At 54.1% G+C, this 23,657-nt stretch overlaps 1 protein-coding gene across 3 annotated transcripts in view; it reads left to right on the top strand.

Moving 5' to 3' along the window:
* DSCAML1 (DS cell adhesion molecule like 1) overlaps positions 1-23,657 on the top strand; it is a 350,222-nt gene that overhangs the window by 141,295 nt on the left and 185,270 nt on the right. The window lies entirely within an intron of this gene.

Raw genomic sequence — 23,657 nt, 5'->3', positions numbered from 1 at the left:
GGGTTTGACAGAACTCAACGACTTCCTGTTTGTGGGCTTTCCCCTAAGGGGAGGGGATTCAGTCCCCTTGCAGGCATGGAAGAGGAGAAATACAGAACGGAAAATAATTTAGTGAGCATCTCCTATGTGCCAGGGGCAAAATCCCAGATGTAGTATATCCTTTTTTTTTTTTTTCCTGCATGTTTTATTTTTATCCTTTTCGGTATGATTATTATGAAAATTTTTTTCAAATATATCCGGGAGTAGAGAGAGAAGCTACACGGTGAACCCCCTTACGCCCATCACCCAGTTGTATCAATTGCCGTGAATTTGCCGCGCTGAGTTCATCTTCTACTGTCTGGCTCGTTTTATTTTTACTCTTGCTGAGTTATTTTAAAACAAACCCCAGACATCCGATCATTTCACCCCTACGCACGTTAGTGGCCGTTTATACAAAATAGGAACTTCTCGCTGGACCATCGCACTGAACGAAGTTAACAGTAATGACCTGGTATCATCTAATACCCAGTCCATACTGAGATTCCGCCCCCCCCCCCCGATTGTAAACATACTGTTTTTCATCCTCTTGACCTCCCTGTGGAGTCAGGATTCTTGTGTTCCTATTTAACCACGCAGCACAGAGGTTACGTAGGGCACCTGGGTCCCAGCCACCAGGAGGTGACCAAGCCCATGCATTCTCCCTGATGCCAGGCTCGGTGGGGGGTGGGACGGCCTGGGAAGCTCAGGGGACCAAGGGAAACAAGGACAAAGTCCAGGTGGCACCTCCCACTGGCGTGGGCTGGCTCATTCCGGCAGGTGCCACCCGGACTTACGTGCTAGCTGTCTTTAGGGCCTTGCATCTGCTAAGCGAGTAGCACCGCGACGTCCAGAAGCGTGTTAGAGACTCAGATACAACAGGCCCCCAAGCCATGGGTTCTGCCCTTTAGGAGCTTATGATCCCATGGGATCCCGTGGGATCCCGTGGGGTTAGGGGCGGGGGTCACAAACCAGATGTGGGCGAAGAGCAGCGGTGAGGGCTCAGGGGGGAGGTGGAGATCAACACAGGGGGAGCTCAGAGGAGGGACTGGAGGAGTCAGGGAAGGGAGCCGGGCAGAGGCAGGTGGCAGAGTAGGACAGCTCTGGCTTGGTGGCAGAAGATGTGGTTTAGAACCCCAGCTGTGCCACTTACCAGCTGTGTCACATCAGCCCCCACCCCCAGCCTCAGTTTGCTTCGTTGGTTAAATGGACTCGGTAATACCTCTTTGTAGCACATGTGGCATATCGTGTGAGGGACATACTGGAATTGTCCGTCTCCTCCTCCCTCAGTTTCGTGGGGGTATAGGCCAAGGTGGTACCCTCAGCCTCAGCTCCCTCTGTGTCCTAGGGCAGGAATCATCAATCGGTGATGCTGCTGTCATGGTCCCCAGCCTCAGTCTCATCCTTCTCCTCTCCAGGTCCGTCTTCTGCACACAGAGCTCCCTTGTCTGGGAGTTTAAGGCAGGTCTAGTCTCTCACTCGGAGGCTGATACTGACCCCGTACCCTCCGTGCCTCTGCTAGGCAATCAGAAGCCTCCACAGCAGCAACCCCTGGCCGGGTCACAGGGGAAGCTGCTATAGTCACGTGCAGCTCTGTGGAGGCCGAGCAGGTGTCTGCCCTGGGGAGGGGGGGGGGGGGGGCCGGGGGTGTGCGCGCGTGAGACACCAAGGAGGTCGTTATATCCTCATCTTCGATGCCGACAACCAACTGCGAGAGGCATGATTGCACCGATGTGATCACAGGGGATGTGAAGTCAAACTGGAAAGATAAAGAGCCAAGACCCGGAATTGCCCACTCGCCCTGCTGCCCTCAGAGTGATCAGGCTCCGTTGTGAGGGCTGGGGAGACGGTGGCACTTAGCCATCTGTGTCACAGATGATCTCTGTCCGGGACCCTTAGGTCAACCAGCTCTCGGTCCTGGCACCTGCTCTGAATGGCCAGAACCCGGGGGCTGGCTCTGAGCCCTGACCTTGACATGGGCACCTGCATGATCTAGGGTAAGTCATTCAGATAAACTTCAGCCCATCTGTAAGGTAAGAGCAGCCACCCCTCCCCCACTTGCTTCCCACGATTCTCCTGAGGACTAAACGAGATCCCGTATGTCAGGGTCTGTGCCACCAGGGCGTTAGGATGACAGCGGCAGCGAGTAGCGGACGGGCCACGTCAGCAGAGAAGGAGCTCTTGGTCTGTCAGGGGGCTGTGGTCTGGGTTTTACGCGTGCGAGTGGGGAGCAGGGCGAGGAAGAAACGAGGCAAGGCAGCTGCTTCCGCAGCCCGAGCATGAGACCTGAGTGCGGCTAGCCGTGTATTTGAGGACTGATTGCAGAATGAGGGGTGGCTGCCGCCCCCGAGGCTGCCTGGGGACCCCAGAACTGGGGTACACCCCTCCTCGCCCCCACCCGCCCAGCTCCTTGCGCCCCGTCCGCTCTCTCGCGTCTCCTCCTCGAGGACGTTCCCGGGTCGCTAGGAGCCCGTTCCGTGATGAAAAGACAGGAACGGAGAGGCCAGGTGTCGGAGGAAAGAAGATGAGAAGAGCGGGAGGCACAGGGGAGGCAGCAAGGGCAGGGGGGTGGCTGCGATTGCTGGGGTCTCTGCGGCCATTGCCAGATCTCCCACACTGGGTGGCGGCGCGGGCCCAGCCGGCAACACCTGAGCCGGTCCTGCCACCCGCGACAAGCAGGCCTTCAGCAGAATGGGGCTGGAGCAAGCCACCTTGTCCATACCCTCCTTCCCACGTCCCTTTGCATTCCTTCGCCGTCCGTCCCTTTCCAGAGCCTTCCTCCAGGCCCCGCAGTCCCAAGAGCAGGGTTAACAAAGCCGAAGACGTTTAGACCTGTTTCCCTCCAACCTCCCCGCCAACCTGGGCAGCCTTTCCCCAGGCTCCCGTAGCTCTGTTGGGACACTTCTGATGTCAGGGCTGTCACCACTTGCGGGCACCCTAGCTCGTTTCCTCCGGCCTCGGGCTGTGGCAGTGTGCTGGCCACACGTGCTAGGATGACTGTACTCGGAAAGACAGACAGACAGTAACGGGGGGCGGAGGGCGCGGAGAGATCAGAACCCTCACGTGCCGCTGGTGGGAAAGTTTGCCACTTTGGCAAACAGCCTGGCAGTTTCTCCAACAGTTGAACGCGGAAGTACCATATGCCTGGCAATTCTACTCCTAGGCGTCCACCAAGAGAAGTGAAAATCTACATCCGCACAGGAGCTTGTGCATGAATGATCGTAGCAGAATTGTTCGCCATAGCCCAAAGCTAGGAACAGCCCAAAGGTTCATTAATGCATCGAACAAGCGGTCCATACTATAGTATATCCATACAAATAAAGGGAATATTATTTGGCTGTGGAAAGGAATACTGAAAAAATGACGAGGAACCTGGGTGGCTCAGTTGGTTGAGCGTGCGATTTTTGGCTCAGGTCATGGTCCCAGGGTCGTGGGATCAAGCGCCACGTTGGGCTCTGTGTTGAGTGAGGAGCCTGCTTAAGATTCTCCCTATCTCTCTCTCTCTCTCTCTCTCTCTCTCTCTCTCTCTCTCTCTCTCTGCCCCTCTCTCCCGCTTACACTCTCAAAACAAAACAACAAACAAAAAACCCCAAAAATCGTTCTATAATACTATGCTAAGTAAAAGAAGCCAGTCAGAAAGGGCCACCTATGATGTGATTCTATTTATATAAGGTATCCGGAATAAGCAAATCTACAGAAACAGAAAGATTGGTGCTGCAGGGGGGAACAGAGAGGTTTGCCTGAGACTGAAGGGCTTCGCTGAGGTCGTCCTAGGCAGACTGGATGGGTGGTCACTCCATGCGGAACTGGGTCTCCTTCCCCGTGCGGCTTGGTGTGGGGTCTCCCCTGGAGTCACCCAGAACACGTCCAGTCCCTACGTTGCCCCGTAGCAGCTCGGCTTTAAGAGAGGCGTCGAGAGAGGCCCAAACCACTTGCGCTAAGCTGCTGTCTTCGGTCAGCATGTCTCCGTCAGCCATGTCTCAGGACATGAGAAGTGGGATCCCCTCACCATGCACGGTGGTCTCCAGAGAATGGGCTCTGCCATGTTGACGGGTGTTTAAAACAACACCCAGCACCCCTCCTGTGGTTACCCATGTAGGGGGAGCAGAGACCTCGGTCTCTCTATCTGGAAATTATTTCTCTGTTAATGCAACCCCATTGCATTGGCTTCTGACGGGAAACCATATCTCAACAAGTGATCCTGGTTAGACCTCTAAGTTGTTCGTGTGTGGAATTGTCACTTCTCTTACCACGTTTCCCTACTCATTTTGATTCTGGTTGTCTGATATTCCCTCACCCATCTCATTTATTGAGCACCTACTATGTACAATAACCTGGGAGACACCAAAGTGCACAAGGCCTGATCCTTGCTCTTAAGGAGCTCACAGTCTCAAGGGAGGATTCCAGACTCTTACACAGTTAAGACGCTCTGGGACAGCTTCTAGAATTGTAGCAAGCGCAGGGGGCCTGGGCGCACAGGGGTCGGGCCTTGAGGTCCAGATGGGAAAAGCTTTTCTAAGGCAGTGACTCCCAAATTCAGAGTGGATGGATGAGTAGGAGTTAACCAGATAAGGTAGGTGGGAATGTGGGGATAGAACAGCGTATGCAAAAGCTAGGAAGCAGGAGAAATTGTGACCCCACGAGCTGTGATATAGTTAGTTGGACAGACCAGCACGGACTCATGTGCTCACGGAGCAAGGTGTATTTATCCGAAGCTTCTGGAAGTCCTACCTCTACCTTGTCTACAAATAGTAACGTAAGAATAACTCTTCCTGTTTATTCGCTCACCACTGCTCAGGCGCTGTACCAGATTCTTTTCATATGTAATTTTGAATCCTTCCAACGATGCTAGAGGGTAGATGTAAATTTTACATTTTGCGAATCAGGAGAGGGAAGCTCCGAGAAATCAAGGAATGGCCTATGGCCACACAAGCAGGAAGTGGGGAACCAGTTTTCAAGCCCAGGACCACCTGACTCTGCGGCCGGGTTTCTTGCCAGCCGTGCTTTGAATAGGAAGTTTGGGGGCTTCCAGTAAGTTTTGGGGGGAATATGGCTACGTCCTGCCTCCCTCGGTGGGGAGGGGGGAGGTGAGAGGAGCGTGGGACCCCCTCCCCGCCGCGGCCCCGTGGCCTGCAAGCAGTGGAGCCCCGGGAAGCCATTTGCGTAGCTGGAGGGGAAGGGGCAGGTGTAGAGAGACTTTCTGAGGAAAATGAGTCTGGTTAGGGTGTTCACACATGCTGAGCTTCTGGGTCTCAGGTGCTGGGTTTTGCTAATCCGAATACATTGGGAATTGTTTAATAGGATTTTTTCCTTTTAATTAAAATATGATAATGAAACTTGCTGTTTCACTCTTTTTTTTTTTTATATTTTTTTTTCAACGTTTATTTATTTTTGGGACAGAGAGAGACAGAGCATGAACGGGGGAGGGGCAGAGAGAGAGGGAGACACAGAATCGGAAACAGGCTCCAGGCTCTGAGCCATCAGCCCAGAGCCTGACGCGGGGCTCGAACTCCCGGACCGCGAGATCGTGACCTGGCTGAAGTCGGACGTTTAACCGACTGCGCCACCCAGGCGCCCCCTTGCTGTTTCACTCTTAAAAAAAGGAATGCTTTGAAAATACTCACCTATTCCCCAAATGTCTGGCCAGGAGAAACGCGGGTGTGATTTTATTCACCGCAGCCGTAGCACCAACGGAGGACGCGGTTTTTCCTCCTTCGACGCAGTGCTTCCCGCCCTTACTGCTCTGACCCCTTTTCCATGTTCTCCCCTCACCGGTCAGGGCGGAGCCCCCGGCGTCAGGGGGCAGGGCAGGGTGATCAGGCCTTGGCTGCGATCTGGGCCTGCACAGAGGAGAAGTTGCCAGAAGCCCTGAGTCTGAGTCTGAGTCCAGTTTGGCGTGGCTGCTCTTTGGAAGGGGTGGGGAGGAAAGGACCCAGCGGCAGGGGTGCAACCCTGGGACGAGGCATTTCAGTGATACAGGCCTTGCTGCCGCATCTGTTCCCCGGCCCTAGATTCCCCCTTCCAGACCTCCCGGTGGCTAAAGCGCCCTTTCCCAGCCCGCGTCCTGCCTCTGCTGCGTCCCCACCTCCTCTCCTGCGTGTCCTAAGGATGGCCTCCTCTTCCCCCCCCCCCGCTTCTCCTCCTGTCTCCTAAACCGTGCCCTGCTTTCTGCTTGCCCGCCTCCCTCCGTCTCCTTTGCTCCTTCTCCTTCCCATCGCATCTTCTTTGTGGCCCCCCGCCCCCCGTTTCCTCATTTCCTGCCCTTCTCTCCTTCCCCAGGCAAGCATGAGTCCCAGGCGCACCCCGCTTCCTTCTCCTGAGCCCCTGGGGGCACCCTGCAAAACGGAGAATGACAAGTGAGTCGCAGGATTTAAAATAAATAAAACACATCGGGAAGTGGCGCATTTGAGGCCATAAAACCCACCCACCGGCACCACCTCCCTCAGACACCCGTGGTCCTGGTGCCGTGGAAACACAGCCCGCAGCTCGCTCAATTCCTGACCGGCCAGGGATGAAATGGTACAACTGAATCTGCCCGGAAAGAGCGGGCAGACGGAGCCGGGGCCCGCCCCCCCCACCTCCCCCGGCCCCTCCCCCTCCCCCTCCCCCTCCCCGTTCTGTGCACCAGACTGAACACGATTGTGTGTCGCTGCAGAACATCAAAGAGCAGAAGAATCGCCTAAGAAGAAAATATTGGGGTTATGCATCCGAGAGCAGCCCGGGCTTCCAGTGACCTCGGGGGCTGCACATCCATCTTTAGTCAGCCCCCACGAGGCGATTTGCTCACTGTTGAGCAGCCAGTTGGGGGCTTGGTGGGCGGCGGGCGTGGCATGCCAGCCGAGGAAGGACAGGGTTTTTGGTTTGGCCACACTCCTCCAGCGCCTAGCCACGGCACGGCGTCACAGCAAAATCTGATTTCGAGGCCCGTTTATTGCCAGAGGCCTTGGCCCTCAAGAGGCTCCCGCTTCGCCTCCCTCGAGGACCCAGAAAGGAGAGCCCAGGCCGTGTGGCTAGCTGAGGGTCCGGACCCACCAGGCTCCGCGTCTGTGACCTTGAGGGGCAGAGGGGGCCACCTTGCGGCTGGGCGCCCAGATTCAAGGGTACGTCGGTGGCAGCAGAGGGGGGCGGCATTGGCAGGAAGGGAGAGGGTTTGCGGGTGGACGTGGCTTTGGGGCTCTGCCGATCAGTCCCTGCCTCCAGAGCATTGAGGAGAGGTCCCTAATGCAAGTTCTAGGTGGCACGGACTCCAGGCTTACTCCTAGGGCGCTGAGCACCTTGGACTGAGCCTGCAGGCCGGTAGCATCTCGCACAACTGGTTTCCTTTTGCTGGCCTTCTAGAGCCTCACGTGGGAGCTGGAAAGAGCCCTAAAAGATGGCCTGTTGTACCCAGCCAGGAGAAGGCATATGGTGCCGCCGTTTGTACCCTACAAAGTGGAGGCAGCTATGGGTATGGTTGATTCCCAGCGACCCTTTTCCTGCTCAGTACAGGACGACCTTTGGGGGCATCCAAGGTTCCGGTCCTTAAGAAACACAGTCCCCACCCAGGCTCCCCCGGTTCCAGGGAGCCTTCACGACAGTCTCCTCCCTGTCTGTCATTTGCTGCTCCTTGTAGCCCCCCGTGCCCATCTGCCCTGTATCCAGATTGTCCAGCCACCTCCCCTGCTCGACCGTGATTTCCTCCAGGCCAGGGGAAAACTTTACTGATGGTCGTGTCCCCCACCAAGCCCAGCGCAGCGCACGGCACACGAGAGGTTGTTACTATGTATTTGTTGAAACTGAATTTGAATCGCCCCTTGCTCCCCCACCTTGCTCACGGTAGGGTGGGGAGCAGGGTCAGGTCAGCGCCCATCGGTGCCGGAGCCTCCGACCTTCCCTCCTCTCGCAGAGCCCCGCCGAGTGAGTGGAAGAGTCTGGAGGGTGTGAAGGGTTGGTGCCGTCAGTCCCCCAGGTGGTTCTGCACCTTGGCTTCGCCCTCCAAGGGGCCGAGCTTCCCACGCAGCGTTGAATTTTGGAGACACAAGTGTCTTCCCCCACCCTTCGCTCCTGAGGAGGGATTTGCACTCTGATTATTTTTGAAAACAGGTTTGTGTAAAATTTGATTTAAGGAAACATTCTTCTCCCCCATGCTGAAGGATTGAGGGTCTGTAATCCCTCTCAAATCGCCCAGACGAGGCTGGTACTGCAACGTCGGTATCAGAGCTAACAAAGGGGGATTAGCAAGGAAAATTCTGCGTGAAAAGCTGCCACGCGCTGAAGGCTTTCAGTGCAAAGCAGATAAGATAGGTACAGCCAAGCCATTTTTAACCCAGTTTTGAGAGCACTCACAGCCCTCCTTCTGCGCTGACAGAGAGCTAAGGCTGGATGTGGCCGTGCCTGTCTCCTCCCGACCCCCCACCCCCACCCCCCACCCCAGCCTTCTCAGCTGGGAGATGTGTTTTTAGTGGGAGCAGAAGAATCTGCTGGAGCCCGGGCTGGTCAAGTGTGGCCAGGGGCAGGAGCCATGACCCCTCAGCCAACGGATGCCCGGGTGCCCCCAGGCCACAGGGAGTCACACACCGTCCCCAACTGCCCACTCCTCATGGTCGCTGTTACCCCAAATTCCAAGTGGCAAAGAGACCTGGCTTTGTGTTGTCTTCCCTGATCAGAAGGCCAAAGGACAAGGTGGTATCCTCCTAGGGTCGTTAAGACACTTAGAGCCCAGCCGGACCGGCCTTCTTCTGAGAGGCCGTGTAGCCTGATGGTTAGCAACTCTGGCTTTTGAAGTCACCACTCCCTGGGTAGACACGGTGTAAACGTCGGCAGGGCTCAGTTCCTTTAATAAACAGCGTCCGCCGCCTCGCATTGTTGGTAGAATTAAATGAGCTAATAGAGCTCTTCTCATGGTACCTGGCATACAATAAATGCTTCGTAAATGGTGGTGACGGTGACCGTGAATGACTTAGTACTGCCACACACAAAAAAATCAAAAGAAAAGGGACCCACGTGAGCCTGAATTTTTTGAGTAGGGGACCTGATGGGGTTCATTCTTTAACAAAGCCACATCCGGACCTGACCACATGTTGGGGCCGTGCCATAACATTTGGTGCAAGTCTGAGCCGCGCTCTGGTGTGACTTGTTTTGACCAAATTAGCCAGTGGCCTCCCGGCTCCCAGAACTGATGCCTTCCATAGCCTGCTCCGTTGAAGCAGGATGAGGGGCTCCGGGCTGCTGAGGGGCTGGAAACTCATCCTATGAGCAAAGTTTAGAAAAGAAAGCTTTGAGGGGCGCCTGGGTGGCTCAGTCGGTTGGGAGTCCGACTTCAGCTCAGGTCACGATCTCGCGGTCCGTGAGTTGGAGCCCCGCGTCGGGCTCTGGGCTGATGGATCAGAGCCCGGAGCCTGCTTCCGATTCTGTGTCTCCCTCTCTCTCTGCCCCACCCCCGTTCATGCTCTGTCTCTCTCTGTCTCAAAAATAAATAAACATTAGAAAAAAAAAACTTAAAAAAAAAGAAAAGAAAGCTTTGAGCAAATAGTCTCCACCATCAGCTACCTCCAGGCCTGGGAGAAAGCAGGACCAGCGGCATGAGTTTGGGGTTGGAGAGAACGGATTCTTGTTTACAGTAACCCAACAGCTAGAGCGGCCCAAAACTCCGTGGCCTCTCCGGATAGGTGGTGAGCCTCCCATCCCCGGGAGCATCTCAGACCGCAGGTGGATAGCCTCTGTGAATGAGGCCGCAGAAGACCTTTCTCTATGGTGTGGAGGCTGCAGCTGCTTTGTAAACTTGAGTGCCCGAGTGCGCCTTGGGGACATTGGTGAGCATGTCCCGTGGACATGTGTGAGTGCGCCCGTGTAGACGTGTGTACATGTATGTGATGTCCCGGAGCCGGTCAGTGCTCCGCCCTGGGCCGCGGCATCCTCCTCAGCAGGTGCTGGCCTGGCGTGAGCCTGCGACGTGACCGGGGCTCCCGTCTGGAGACCTCCCCTCCTCTGCTGAGGGGGCTTCTCCCCAGGGACAGGGTCCAGATGGCTGTCCTCTGTCATTGCAGAGCTTGGCTTGGGGCCTGGCCCTGAGGGAAAAGGCTTGAGTGGTTGGAGGGTCAGATGGGCAGATGATTGATTTATGGAGTGCCGGGCACTCGTGAACGTGCACTTATGTGCACACACACTGACCGCATGCTCACACAGGTGCACACACACATGCACACATGTCCACAGGGCACACCCATCACATGTGCGTGCACACACACACGCTCACTGAAACATCGGCATGCCCCTGCTGTCTGATATTGGAATGCATCCTGTCCTAATAAGCATTGTTCTCTCCCTTCGGGCTTCTTTCGAAATGCAAATGTTCCTAAAGAGACTGCCCTTTAGGCTGAACTGAACTAATTTCTCCAGTCTCTGAGACGAGGCCGCTAAGAGTTCTGGATCCAGTGGAGGGAAGACGCTGGAAAAGATTGTTTGGGGTGTGTGAGGTGAGCATCGGCTGGGGCCTGCCTGGGTCTCGTCTCGGGAATGCTCCTTCCCAGGGAATACTGAATATGGAAGCAGGTGGGTCTGTGGTTCCAGAAGCCCTGGGGAGCTCCCCTCTCTTTGTCCCCTGGTTCAGCAGGGAAGGTTTCTGCAGGAGAGGCTTCCTGAGACGTGTCAGCTCCGCTGAGCAGAGCTGAAACTGGGCGGCAGCAGGAGGCCCCCAGGAAACCCGGATTTGGGCCTTCCGTGTTGCTGTGTCCCAGGCAGGGACAGGATGGTGAGCAGTGTTGTCTTTGCAAAGACGCCTTTGTCCTTCCCAAGGGCCTCTTCCTCTTCCTCCACCCACCTCTTCCCCGCCTTTTGGCATCAACGCTCTCCTTCCTATAAAATAATAACAACTCATGTTTACTGAGCACCTACTATGTGCCGGGTTCTCTTCTGAGCATGTTAGGTGACCGATTTCATTCGGTCTTCACAACCCTTGTCCCTAAAGGCTGTCACCCCAGCTTTATAGATGAGGAAACTAAGGCACAGGGTGGTCATATGACCTGCCCGAGGTCACACCTCCAGGAAGAGTGTCAGAGCTGAGGTCTGAAGCAGGCTTTCTTGATCTGACTGTGCTCCTGGTCCCCATGCTAAAAAGGTCTGGTACGGTTTTTCTTTAGGATGAGCTTCTTCTCACTCCCAGAGTGTGGAGTCTGGAGTCGAACTGCCTGCTTTCAGACCCTGGCCCTGCCCTCCACTCGCTGTGTAACTGTGGGTGGCTTATTTCGCTTCTCTAAGCCTCGGTTTCCGCATCTGTAAAATGGGTGCAACACGAATTCTTATTTCTCAGAGCTACGGTGAGCCTCCATGCAGTGGGACCATAGGCTCCTGTCACACGGGCCGAGTGTGTGGTCAGCCTGGGTTTATGGGAAGACAGGCCTGCCAGGCCTTCCTTGTGCCCCCAGGAGGAGGCTTCCTGGCAGCGTGGGCTGTCCGCCGGCCCCCCCCCCCCACCCATACTCTGCCTCGTTGCCCCCCATCCACACCCAGAGCATCCTGGGAGCCAGCGCCTTCAACTGGAATAGCAGAAGACACTGTGTGGAGTCGGATGTCTGCATGTCTCCAAGGCCACTGAGCCGAGCAGATGCGTGTTTTCTTTGTTAGGCCGATTGGGGAGCCGGCATATCGAGTGCATTTGGTGGCCCGCTCAGGCAGGGTGGCCGGGCCCGCTCGGCCTGTCTTGCTGTCTGTTCCCTTCCTCCCCACTCTCCTCACAGTAGGTTAGGGGCCTTTGAGATGAAAGAGGAAGGGGCTGCAGAGTGGGAGACATCACCCCTGTGTCCCACAGGAACACCCGTCTCCTCCCCCTGCTCCCTCTTCCCCATTTCTGCGCTTCTCTGAGACTCGGACGGTCCCTCCCGTTGTCTGTCACTTGTGGTTTCTGTTGCTCTCTGCCTGCCTACCTGGCTAGTAGTTTCTCATCATCCTGTCCAGGCCTCTCTGGCCGGGAGAGCATTGTCCTCTGTCCCCAGGGCTCCCAGGGCGCTGTCCCAGATCCCAGAGCAAGCATGCGGCCCTCAGGCCACCCCGTCCTGCAGGCCCAGCAGACGCTCAGCACAGACAGCCGTCGGCTCTGCTGACCCCTAGCTCGAGGAGGAGGAAGCTTGGAGCTTCCTGTCCCGGCCAGCTCCGCAGCGACACAGGCCTCTTCGAGAAAGCGGCTGGGAGCACTGGGAACACTGGGGGATGCTGCCTTGCCGAAGGCACTTGCCTGTCAGCACCGCTGAGCCTCCAAAACTAGACCTCACACCCTGCCCCACCCTCCAGGTGGTGACACATCCGAGTGAAAATCACCAGACCTCTCTGCGAAGCACATTTGCTCTTGAAGTAGAACTGATTTCTTCTTCTTCGTTTTTTTAATCCCTAGATCTGTTGGGGTTTTTTTTTTTTTCCTTTTTTTTTAAGCTTCATTAACACTGCTCAGTCTGCCATTTCTAATTTCCATCTGCGTTTTGGGGAGCGCGTGCACGTTCTACTTGGATTGCACGCGCTCGGGGCCCGGCCGGGGCCACACCCTGTGGGGACTTTGAGTGACTTTGGCAGAGGGAGACAGGAGCAGGGCGGATGTGGAAGCCCCGCGAACACATCGGATCAAAGGGAAAGCAGAGGCAGGACTGTCTGGGGAGTCCAGAAGCCCCGGTCCCACGTAGGGGGAGAGAGAAGCCTGGAACCAAAGAAAGTGGGGTACCTGGTCAAGCAAGGGGACCGGGGGTGTGGTGGAGGAGGGTCAGTGCAGGGCATGTGTGGGGTTTCGTGCTCAGGAACTAGGCTGTCCCTCAGGGACCGTGCCCCAGGTGCTGGAGGTACGTGGACACGTGAGGAACCACTCCCAGCCCACTGAGGTGGACTTAATAGGACTTGGCAACAGATCAGCTATTCAGGGCAAGACCAAGAAGGTCAAAGGAAGCCAAAATAATAAAAGCTAACACTTAGTACATGTACAGTATACAAAGGAGGCATTATTGGTACCATCCCCATTTTACAGATGAGGAAACTAAGGCCTGAGATGGTCGGTATTCTTGCTCAAGGCTGTGCCTCTGGGAAGTGGGGGCTGGAATGTGAGCCCAGGCAGTCTGGCTTCAGAGTCTAAGCTCTTTTTTTTTAAGTTTACTTATTTATTTATTGAGAGAGAGACCCGGCGCGCGCGCGACCCCGCCCCCCCCCGCCCCCCCGGGGGGGGGGGGGGCAGAGAGAGAGGGAGAGAGAGAATCCCAAGGAGTCCAGTGAGGAGCCTGACGTGGGGCTCAATCTCATCAACCCATAAACCATGAGATCGTGACCTCGGCCAAGACCAAGAGTCAGACGCTCAACCGACTGAGCCACCCAGGCACCCCCAGAGTCCAAGTTCTTAATCAGCTAAGTTCGTCCAAGGTCTGAAAGCCAACTGACAGGAAAAGCGGTAGTGCCGTGAAACACAAGGAGATCGCTCTAATGAAATCCAAAGTCTGGCCTCCAAGCCTTCCTTGACCCCCTCTCACCCTGGCTCACTCCGCCCCAGTCACACTGGCCCCCTGCCTCAGGGCCCTTGCACTTGCTGGTTTCCCATCAGGAACAGCTCAGTCCATCCTGTCCCTCAGGTGTGCACTCCAGCATCCTCTCAGAGGCCTTCCTTGAGCTTCTAGGTGAAATAGCTTCCACATCATTCGCTTCCCCTTTCCCCCACTTCATTTCTCTTCATAGCACTTATCAACCACTTGGCCTACAATATCAAATTCCTCATTTGGGGGCGCCTGGGTGGCGCAGTCGGTTAAGCGTCCGACTTCAGCCAGGTCACGATCTCGCGGTCGGTGAGTTCGAGCCCCGCGTCGGGCTCTGGGCTGATGGCTCAGAGCCTGGAGCCTGTTTCCGATTCTGTGTCTCCCTCTCTCTCTGCCCCTCCCCCGTTCATGCTCTGTCTCTCTCTGTCCCCAAAAATAAATAAACGTTGAGAAAAAAAATTAAAAAAAAAAATTCCTTATTTGTTTACCGTCTCTTTTCCCCAGTAAGAGTGTAAGCTTCACAGGGGCAGGGATTTTTTCTCCCCCCTCTGTTTTGTTCACTGCCGTGTCCTCACAACCTAAAACGGCATCTGGCCTACGATAGGCATGCAATAAAGCTTTTTAAAAATAGCGATTAGGTATACATAACATAAAATGTAACCATTTTTTTTAAAGTTTTCTTGTCTTCCTTAGCAATCTTTATACCCAACGCGGGGCTCAGACTCACCACCCTGAGACTGAGTTGTGTGCGCTTCTGACCGAGCCAGGCAGGTGCCCCCATCTTGACGAGCCTGCGGAACTTTTTCATCGTCTCAAACTAAAGCTGTGTACCTCTTATACAGTAGCTCCCCACCTCCTCCACGCCCCAGCCTCTGGCAACCACCATCCTGCTTTCTGTCTCTGTGAATTGAATTTCTCTAAGTATCTCATATAAGTAGAATCCTGTAATATTCGTCCTTTGGGGACCGGTTTACTCCTCTCAGCCCAGTGTCTTCAAAGTCCGTCCACGTCGGACCACGTGTCAGAATTCTTTTTGTTCTTTTTGAGGCCGAGCAATAGGCCGTTGGATTTATTGACCACATTCTGTCCGCGCGTACTTGGATTGCTTTGACCTCGGGGCTTTTGTGAACAATGCTGCTATGAATGTGCGTGTACAGACGTCCGTCGGTAAAGATTCAGCAGAGGAGCTTTGAATGAATGATGAATGAATGAACGAAGCCTGGGAGAGGAGCCGTGTGCGGGGAGGGGATGACGGCAGGCCCCTGTGGAGACTTGGCTTGTCTGAGGGGCAGGTGGGGCTCAGGGGACGGGCTGGGGGCTGGGCTCACAGATTGAGGGGCCGGCAAGATCCAGGAGGAGGAGCGGGAAGGGGAGACTTGTCCTGCTCTAAAACCAGTGGTTCTGACTGTCCTGAGAGGCTGGGCAAGGAAGGCAGGGGGGCCAGGACTCAGAGCCTTGCTGTTCCCTCCTTCACCCAGGGGACATGGGGAATGTCTGTGCTCCCCCCGCCGCCAGGGAGGGGCCCTGAACACAGGCCGCGCCTGGTGCCCCTCCTTCACGGGTCCCCTACACCACTGTTTTGCTCAGGAAGTCCCGGGACAAGGGGCCGGAGATCTGCTTCCGGTTCTGTCTTCACGTCCTCTCAGCTGTGTTAGCTTTGGGCACTTCGGCCTCCAACTCTGATGCTGGAATAATGACGCGCTGACGTCTCCCTCACAGGCTGTCGTAAGGTTCAAATGCGCCATGTGACGAGTGGGCTTTAGGAAAGGCAAACGCCTTCACCATGTCAGGGTGATGATTGCGAAACCCCAGGTGCCCCGGCCCACGCTGGTCTCTGTGGGCCATGGGGGCAGCGGAGGATACAGAGACGCCTCTTGTCGCCTCGGGGAAGAAGTGTAGTCTTGTTAAGTAATCCTAGGGCTGGAGGAGTGTGGGGCTCTGGTGAGTTCTGGAAGGACATGAGGAGCCTAATCCCTTATAAAAAGAGAATGTGTGGGCAATGGGGCCGGGGCCGCTGGGGGAGATTCACTGGCTTTGGGCCCAATGGCCATCCCAGGCTGGTCACGTTCCCAGCTGTGTGCTCTGGGACAAGGCACTTAACATCTTTGAGCCTCAGTTTCCTTGGCTCCTTCTCCAAGATTTGAAACCTCCTTTGAAATTTAAATGAGGTAATAGATGCAAAGAGCCTGGCCCAGAAGTTCCTGAAATTCCCTGCTGGGCACTCTAGAGATAAGCTCCCGCAGAGTTACGGCTGAAAGCGGAGCCAAGCCATGGTCATGGACGGGGTCTGCATGGAAGGGTGTACCTGGGCATCCACATGGTAGGGAACATGAGTGCGATGGCTCAGAGGCTGGAGTGAGTTCACCCCGTGTACCCTGGCTCTGCCACGTGCTCCACCATGAAGGGCACGTGACAGCCTTTAGCCAAAGCCTTGAACTAAGCACCAGCCACCTACGGAAGGAGCCGGCCTCAGGGAAGCTGGGCAGAGCCCCTGAAAATCCCCCTCAGGGAAGCTGGGCAGAGCCCCTGAAAATCCCCCTCAAGCTTGACATGCAAGAAAGGGCTGGAGAGGTCTCTGTAACCTCGAGGGGTATCTCTCGGTGGGCCAGGGAACCAAAGAGCGAAACTCCCTGCTCTCTCGGGTTCTGGTCCGGCAGGAGGAAGGGATGAGCCCTGTCATATCCGTCCAGGAAGAAAAGGAATAAATTGTGTTTCTCTTGTAATATGTGGCCACCTCAAAAAAGAATTAGAAAATTAATTATCTGCTGTAATTAGCGTAATGACCTACGCTATCGGAGGTTATTTACCACAGAAATAAAACTTCTCGCCATAAATGTCAGCTCATCTTCCTAAATGTAAAGTCTCACAGGAACCACCGCCAACAGGCCTGGCTGGTTTCTTCTGTCGGTTTCCTTCCCCCCCTTCCTCTCTTCCTCTCTCTATCTTCCTGGAGAACTAAAGTGCTGGTCGTGGGTAACAGGCCCTGAGGAGTATATTATGAGAGTTGCCCTACTATGTGCCTGCTTGCTAGGCCCTCTCGGTCCTGACCCGGGTGGGTAAGATGTGGAGGACAGTTCTTGGGGACCTCAGGCCAGCGAGCTGGGCCCCGCTGGGCCCCCACTGGGCCCTGGGTGTGCAGGTGTGGGCCCTGGAGACCGAGGGGTGCTGGGACCCTGGGACAGATGAGAAAATAAGCCCCCTCCACCCCGCACAAAGGGGACATGTTGGTGAAGCGCTTTAGAACCTGCCACACGCTTTTACACACTTCGCTTCCTGTGGTCCTGACGACAGTAAGGCAAGCAGCATCACCACCCTCCTTTACAGATGAGGAGACTGAGGCTGGAGGGGACACATGACTGGCCCAGTGACTAAAATAGCCCTGGAGTCTCCCTAGCTGATAATGGCTCATCAATCCAACCTTGCCCCCCACGCCAAACCAAGAAAGCATGAAGATCCTTGGATTAAGAAGAGAGAAGCACCCCCCGAAAACAGCGGTCGAAATGCCCACCACTCCCCACGAGCGTCCTGGCAATGCCGGCTGGCGTCCCGTCTGTTCAAGCAAGGGCGGTCGTCCCTGACGTGCCCTTCCCTTTGTGTAGCACTCGCAGGGGACCAAGGCCACTCGGGCCGAGCAGGGGCAGATGGGCATTTGGTCGGACCCTTTGTCCAGGTCTGATGCCCGGAGAGGGGTGGGTCCCAACAGGAGGAGCCTATGTTGGACGTCACCCCCCCCCCAAGGGGCATTTTTACCTTCTGACCTGAAGCTGGTCTCCGGCCTCTCCTGTACCCACGGCTTAGCTCCAGATCATGGGGCAGGAGCCCGCTGGAAACCCACGGCCCACATGCTGGCCTCACGGCTGCACAGATGCTGCTTCCTCTGCCAGTGACATCCCAGTGCGACCGAGCGTGTGACCGGGGAAAGAAGAGCCTTGTAAGCAGCTGCAGCCCATGGCTTAATTGTGTTTCTCAAAGGGGACACCGGTGGCATCTGGGGCTGGGCAGGTCTTCTGTGGGCAGCACCGGCTCATACATTACAGGATATGGAGTGTCCCTGCACCCTGCCCACTAATGCCAGCAGCATCCACAGACATGGTTAGCAAGAAAAAAAGAAAAAAAAAAAATGCCCGACATATTTCCACAGGCCATTTTGGGGCAGTGCGATGTCTGATACGGGACATCTGTGGGACACGCCTCCATTTTTCACAGTCAAGGCCATTTCCTCACCAAGTTGTGTCAAGGGTGAAGAGTACCCTCTGTGCCCACAGGCTCTACTGCTGACCTGCTGGATAGATGGCCCTGGCCAGGTCCCACCTCTGGGGCCCCGTTTCTTCATTTCTAAAATGAGGGCACCCCCCGCCCCCCCCCCCCCCAGGTTTCCTGTTTCCACAGGCAGGCAGCATGGAGAAGCTTCTCGTCAGGCACAGCTTAGCGTGAGTGGGAGTCACTTTCTCTCCCCCCAAGGGCCCTCTTGTTTTCAGCCTTATGGCTCACTGTGGAATGAAGAGGTTTGTCCGGTGAAAGGCGATTCAGGGCGTAGGGAGAAGGGGGCAGAGGTGTTTTGAAAGCCAGAGAGGGAACTTTCTGAGGGCCCCGGAATCGCTTTCTTCGCATTCAGATGGCCTTGCTGAGCTGGACTCCCCCTGCCCAGCGGTGTGTGAGGTCCCCGTAGGGACTCCCTGTGTCCCTTGGTGGGGAGAGCCTGAGGCTGGGTGTGAAGGAGGTCCCAGACCAGCGACTCACATTCGAGTCACCCGGGGGACTTTGAAACTCTCCAGAGCGGCGGCCACACTGAGACCAATGCCATTCAGGCATTGGTGGATGTGGAAGCACTTCAGATGATTACAGGGTTCAGACAAGTTTGGGAACCACTGACCTGGACCCAAAAGCCAAGCCTGCCCCCCAAACTCTGCTCCTCTCTTCTCTTCCAGGCCACAAATTAATCTGTGTCCCTGCCAGAGAAATCCTTGCTAGAAATCCTTGCTAGGCTTCTCCACCCCGCAGGCTGGCTCTTGAAGCTGTGGCTCTAGCCACGGGCTGCACTTGAACCCGGGGCTCATGAAGTCTGTCCATGAGGGACGGATGGGAGTGCCCCCCTGGCCCCAGCTGGGGAGTGAATTCGAGGGCCGTGGAGTGAGTGTGAGGCTCTTCTCTGGGGGCCATCGGTGTACCTGGCAATGCCTGGTAGAATAAGGGGTTATCTTACCTAGATGTGAGTGAGCCATAAAACGAAAAGGCCAAAAGACAGAAAAGGACAAAAATGCGAGCGTAAAGGGTGCATCCTTTTTAACTTGTAAAGGGATGACTTCCCACCCCCTCCCCCTCACAGCCCACTTACAGGTGGGTTTGGAACCTCCAACCTCCCCGTCTGTTTGCAGGTTAAGATCACCTTGCCGTTCATTCCCCTGTCGAGAGCCGCAAGGTCAAAAATGGCTCCAGTCATTCTTTGGAGACTAAATGTGAGTCACCCCCTCTTTCCAGGCCTTGCTGAGGGGCCCTCCTCTGGCTGTTGCCACTGCAATGAGCCTCTGCACCTGACCCTTCTCACCCTTCTCAGGGAGCACCTTATGATGCTGTCACTTCAATTCAGCTCATTTCAATCAAGTTGAAGCTGGTGGGTGGCTTAGCGAGTTGGCTAGACTTAATCTGGAACCAACAAACGGTAAAAGGAAAGTTAATGGTTTACTGAGAGTAAGCTATTCTCTGTCTCCACTGTGCCTCCTGTACAGAGAGCCCTCTCCCCCCTGTCCTTTATGGCACCCGACACCCACCAGTATTCTCTTTGGAATAAAGCCTTCACAGCGCCTGCGGAAATTGTAGCTACCTTTCATTCAGGGGAACAGCAAGCCATTGTCCCCCAAGAGTGATACCACTGGTGTTGGTACCAGAGAGCTGGGTTCAAATCTCACGTGTGTGATCTTGGCAAGTTACTTCATTTCTTGAGCCTCTGTTGCGTGATCTGTTGGGAAATTTAGTTAATAATAGCCAAGGTTTATTGAACATTTACCATGTACCAGGCACTGGGCTAAGTGTTTTAGAGGCATTGTCTTATTCAACTTTCCCAGCAATACAGTGAGATCCGTATCAATATTATCCTCATTTTAGAGGCAAGGAAACCGACCCTCAGGTTATTTAACCTCCCCAAGGTCCCATAGCTGGTAAGTGATGGAGCAGAGACTATTTGACCCCAGATCCCACGCCAGTGTGCTTTCCGGTGGAAGAATTTAGCATTTTAGACCAGCAGATGCCCTTTACCATCCTAGGGGTTTTATCTGATGAAAACCAGGGTTCTCATGTCCCTGAAGAGGGAAGAGGGGTGAGGATAGGGCTTTGAGATCTTGAATAATGTACCTGAGGTCCCAGAGCTGGGGTGGAACCAAGAATTGAGCTCAGACTAAGCCGACATTAAAGTCAACACTCATGGGGTGCCTGGGTGGCTCAGTCGGTTGAGCGTCTGACTTCGGCTCAGGTCATGATCTCATGGCTCATGGGTTTGAGCCCCGCGTTGGGCTCTGTGCTGACAGCTCAGAGCCTGGAGCCTGCTTGGGATTCTGTGTCTCTCTCTGCCCCTCCCTTGCTCATGCTCTGTCTCTGTCTCTCCCTCTCAAAAATCAATAAACATTAAGAAAGTTTTTAATTAAAAAATATAAAATCAAGTTAGGTCAACACTCATGATGGCCGTGGTATTCTGCCCAGCCAAAGATCTTGGGTGTGTGTCTGTATCTTGTAGTGACTCATACCCAGTATGGACTTGGTGAATATTATTATTTCTCTATAAACATACGTCGTATATATGACTTACTGAATCTGTTGCCCACGCGATCCTGTAGAAGCGCCACGTAGGAAACGTCTTATGGGCTAATGAGGAGCCATGGTCTCCTTCCTCCGAGACCTGCAATGGAGTGGGGGCTCCAGAACGTACACACGAAACTCCTCCATACGAGGATGAAGGGAACAGTCAACTCATTTGGTTAGGACGGCTTTCTCAGAGACCCAGGAAGTTCTATGTGTCTGCTCCGCTTTGGGCTGTTAGCTGTACAGGCTCCGCATCGCTGTATGTTGTCACCGGCTCCGTGCGACCTGCATGCCGTCCGGCGCAGGGGGAGGTGAGGGAGGGCATCTTTGTCCCGAAAGACAGATCAAAATTCACGTCTTAGAGATAGATGGTGGCTGCTCAGCTTCATCGTCCCACCCCAAAGAGGCCGTGCGTCTCCATGGCGAAGCCAGGGGACTGGCACAACACTGCCTCCTCCATGGAGCTTCTAGGCCGCTGACCCTTTGGGATGAGCAAAGCTAAATATGGATCTGGTGGAAAAAATCAGTGTGGTAGTGACCTGGCCAGACCTCTTCTCCTCTCGTGGGGGTCGTCATTTTGGCAAACATCTGAGCCTGGCCTAGGCAAATGGTAAATGGTCTCTGGGTCCACCACTCGTTCATCCCGCAAACGCGGGAATGAGGGTCATCTAGGTTTCAGACCATGTGGTCTGATTGCCATGCTAAGAGCGAAATATTTAAATAGCATTTCAATTTACGGAACGCTTTTTACAAAACACATGCTTTCCTTTGATCCTCAGGGTAACCTCACGATGACCCCACTTTTCCGATGGTAACACTGAGGCTCAGGGAAGATGTATGTGTTACTTTATGGGCATGCAGCTAGTAAGTGGCAGGTGTTTTCCCACATTATCTCCTTTAAACTTTGAGTTTAATTCTTTGAGGTAAATATTATCTCTAGTGGGTAAATAAGGAGATGAGGCTTAGTGATGTTGATTAACTTACCGAAACCACACAGCCAACAAGTGCCAGAGCCCAGCTCCTAGTTCCTTATCTATAGTATCTTCCCCAAAGAAAGACATACAGCCCTACTCTTGGAATCCTAGAGTCCGGCTGGGCAACACGGTATATAACATTTTCAGGAAAAACGTACCTGCTAATGTACACATGGATCCTTTTCCTGAGCCTCAGAATCCCCTGATATCTTCTTGGGAGCACTATCCTCCCGGCCTTGACCTTTGGTTCAGATATTTCCGGGTCTACTAGAGCTGGTCTGCAGTGCCAGATTTCACAGATAGGTGTCACCACAGAGCTACCTGCAAATTACTCAACCTTGGGTTTTCAGACATCAGCAGATGCATTGGTCCCTAACTGTGTACAAAGTTGAGCATCCACCTATCATGTTTACATATAATTGAGTTTTCTCTATAGTCTGAAATGTGTTCATAGGTGCTGAAAGGCACCCAATAAAAAGAACAATAAAACTTGAGTGGTTTGATCAAAGTGAGGCTTCCTAATGGAAGGAAGTTTTGAGCAGGGCTTTGAAAGGAACGCGGCTATCTCCCATTTTCAGTTGAATTGCCCCAGGTGCCATGTCCATAGACGGTGAACTATGTAGCTGGAATAAAGAAATTCTCGCAGGCTGGGAGGCTTTTCTATCTCTGCCGCAAAGCTGAAATTCAGGCTTTAACCAGGCTGTCCTTCATTAAGCACCTACTACGTATGCCTGGTGCTGCATGAAACGTCTACATGTGCATTATTTTCCTGAGTTCTCACAATCACCCCACCCTCGTTATTATTATACCCATTTTGCGGTTCAGAAAACCGAGACCCAGAGAGGTTTAGCGACTTGCCCAAGGTCACCCAGCTAACAGGTGGTGGAGATCGAATTGGAATTCATCTGTCTGATTCCATGTCCACTGTTTTTAGCTTTCTACACTGACTTACTTTTCTATGCATTTGGTCTCCACTTGTCCCTATGGGGTCGGCACCCCATCCTGCCTGTCTAGGCCTAAGATGGGTTTGTAGGGGCAAGGGTGTTTCCTCCGTGACATGGAGAAGGAAAGAGAGGAGGTGTGGCAAGGTGGGGGGGGGCTCTAGTCCAAACTGGTGGCAAGCAGACAAGCCTGTCTGAGCAGTGGCTCGGAAATCTCCCCCTCTGGAGTTAATTTCAGTCACAGTGTCTTTCCTATTAAATGGAGCAGCTGGTTGGCTATAGGTGTCAGAATGGCCTTATAAACTGGAATTCAATCTAATCTTAGTGGGGAGGGGTATACGTCAGTGTGGGGGAAGAGAAGAGAAGGGAGGGAGAGCGAGAGGGAGCAGGCAGTGTTTACACGTACTAGCAGGGTAAAGAGACCAATTTGTTAGCTCTCTGCTGTTAGCGGCTGCTGAAATTCAGACCTAGTTCAGGTTTGTGCAGAGAAGCTGGATCACGTCTGCTGGTCCGAGCCGCTTCCTCGTCTACTTTAAGAGCTTCGGCCAAGGCTTTGAAGCTAGGATGCTGTTTGGGGACTGTGTGCATTTGGGACCTCAAAGTCACAAGGCGGCAATTTACCAGGATAATCTACTCAGCAGTGATCTGTTGTTTCCAGTGGGCCAGCCTTCGTGCTAAGTGCCTTACCAGATTTGTTTTAATTTTCTCACCAAATTGACGGAGTAGGGATTACTATCCCCATTTTATAGATTGGGAAACTGAGGCTCAGAGAAGTTGCCCAAAGTCACAAAGCTAATAAATGCAAGAGTCAGAATTGGAACTCGGATTTTTTTTTTTTTAACATGATTCCCCCGCATCGTGCCTTTTAGTGCCCTGTCAAAAGAATTTGCCAAGGAACAGGTAACGGTACCCTATGACCTACGACCGATGACAGGCTGTGGATGTGTGGAAGCATATAAAGGTGCCTCCATAAACCACGTCTCCACTAACAAAAAAAGTAAGAAAAAGAAGAGGAGCCTCGCATTTCCAAAATGTTGTCCTAGTTTTCAAATCTTCGCTTATGCCCCTTGAAGTATACCAACACGAACATCTTGGAATCAAAATATGTTATCCGCAATCACTTTGAAGTTCTTCAGTGAAAAGGAACAACAGATTTGCAAAGGGCACAGTAAAAAGATTAAACGTCCTTTCCATCGTCCTGCAAATAATACTTTTTCCGAAATGTAATCTCCGCTCTGCGTGACCTACAGGTTCATAACGGGTGGGACCCTCCAGCCTGAGAGGGTCATGCTCGTCTGCACTTTTCCGAGGACCTGGATCCTGACCGGGGGTGGTGCCCCCCGGGGGGCCTGCCCGGGTGCTCATCAGGTGCCCTGGGGGCCAACAGAAAGGGTTCTGCTGCACCGCCACCACGCGGAGACATGGCCCTGACGTGGCAGCCGGGCTGTTTCCTAGCGACC

Source organism: Herpailurus yagouaroundi, unplaced genomic scaffold (genome assembly GCF_014898765.1).
Source record: "Herpailurus yagouaroundi ecotype Mexico unplaced genomic scaffold, PumYag 161, whole genome shotgun sequence".
In the NCBI taxonomy this organism is placed as follows: Eukaryota; Metazoa; Chordata; class Mammalia; order Carnivora; family Felidae; genus Herpailurus; species Herpailurus yagouaroundi.
Note: the sequence above shows the minus strand (reverse complement) of the source record. Positions and strands in the feature narration are given on the sequence as shown.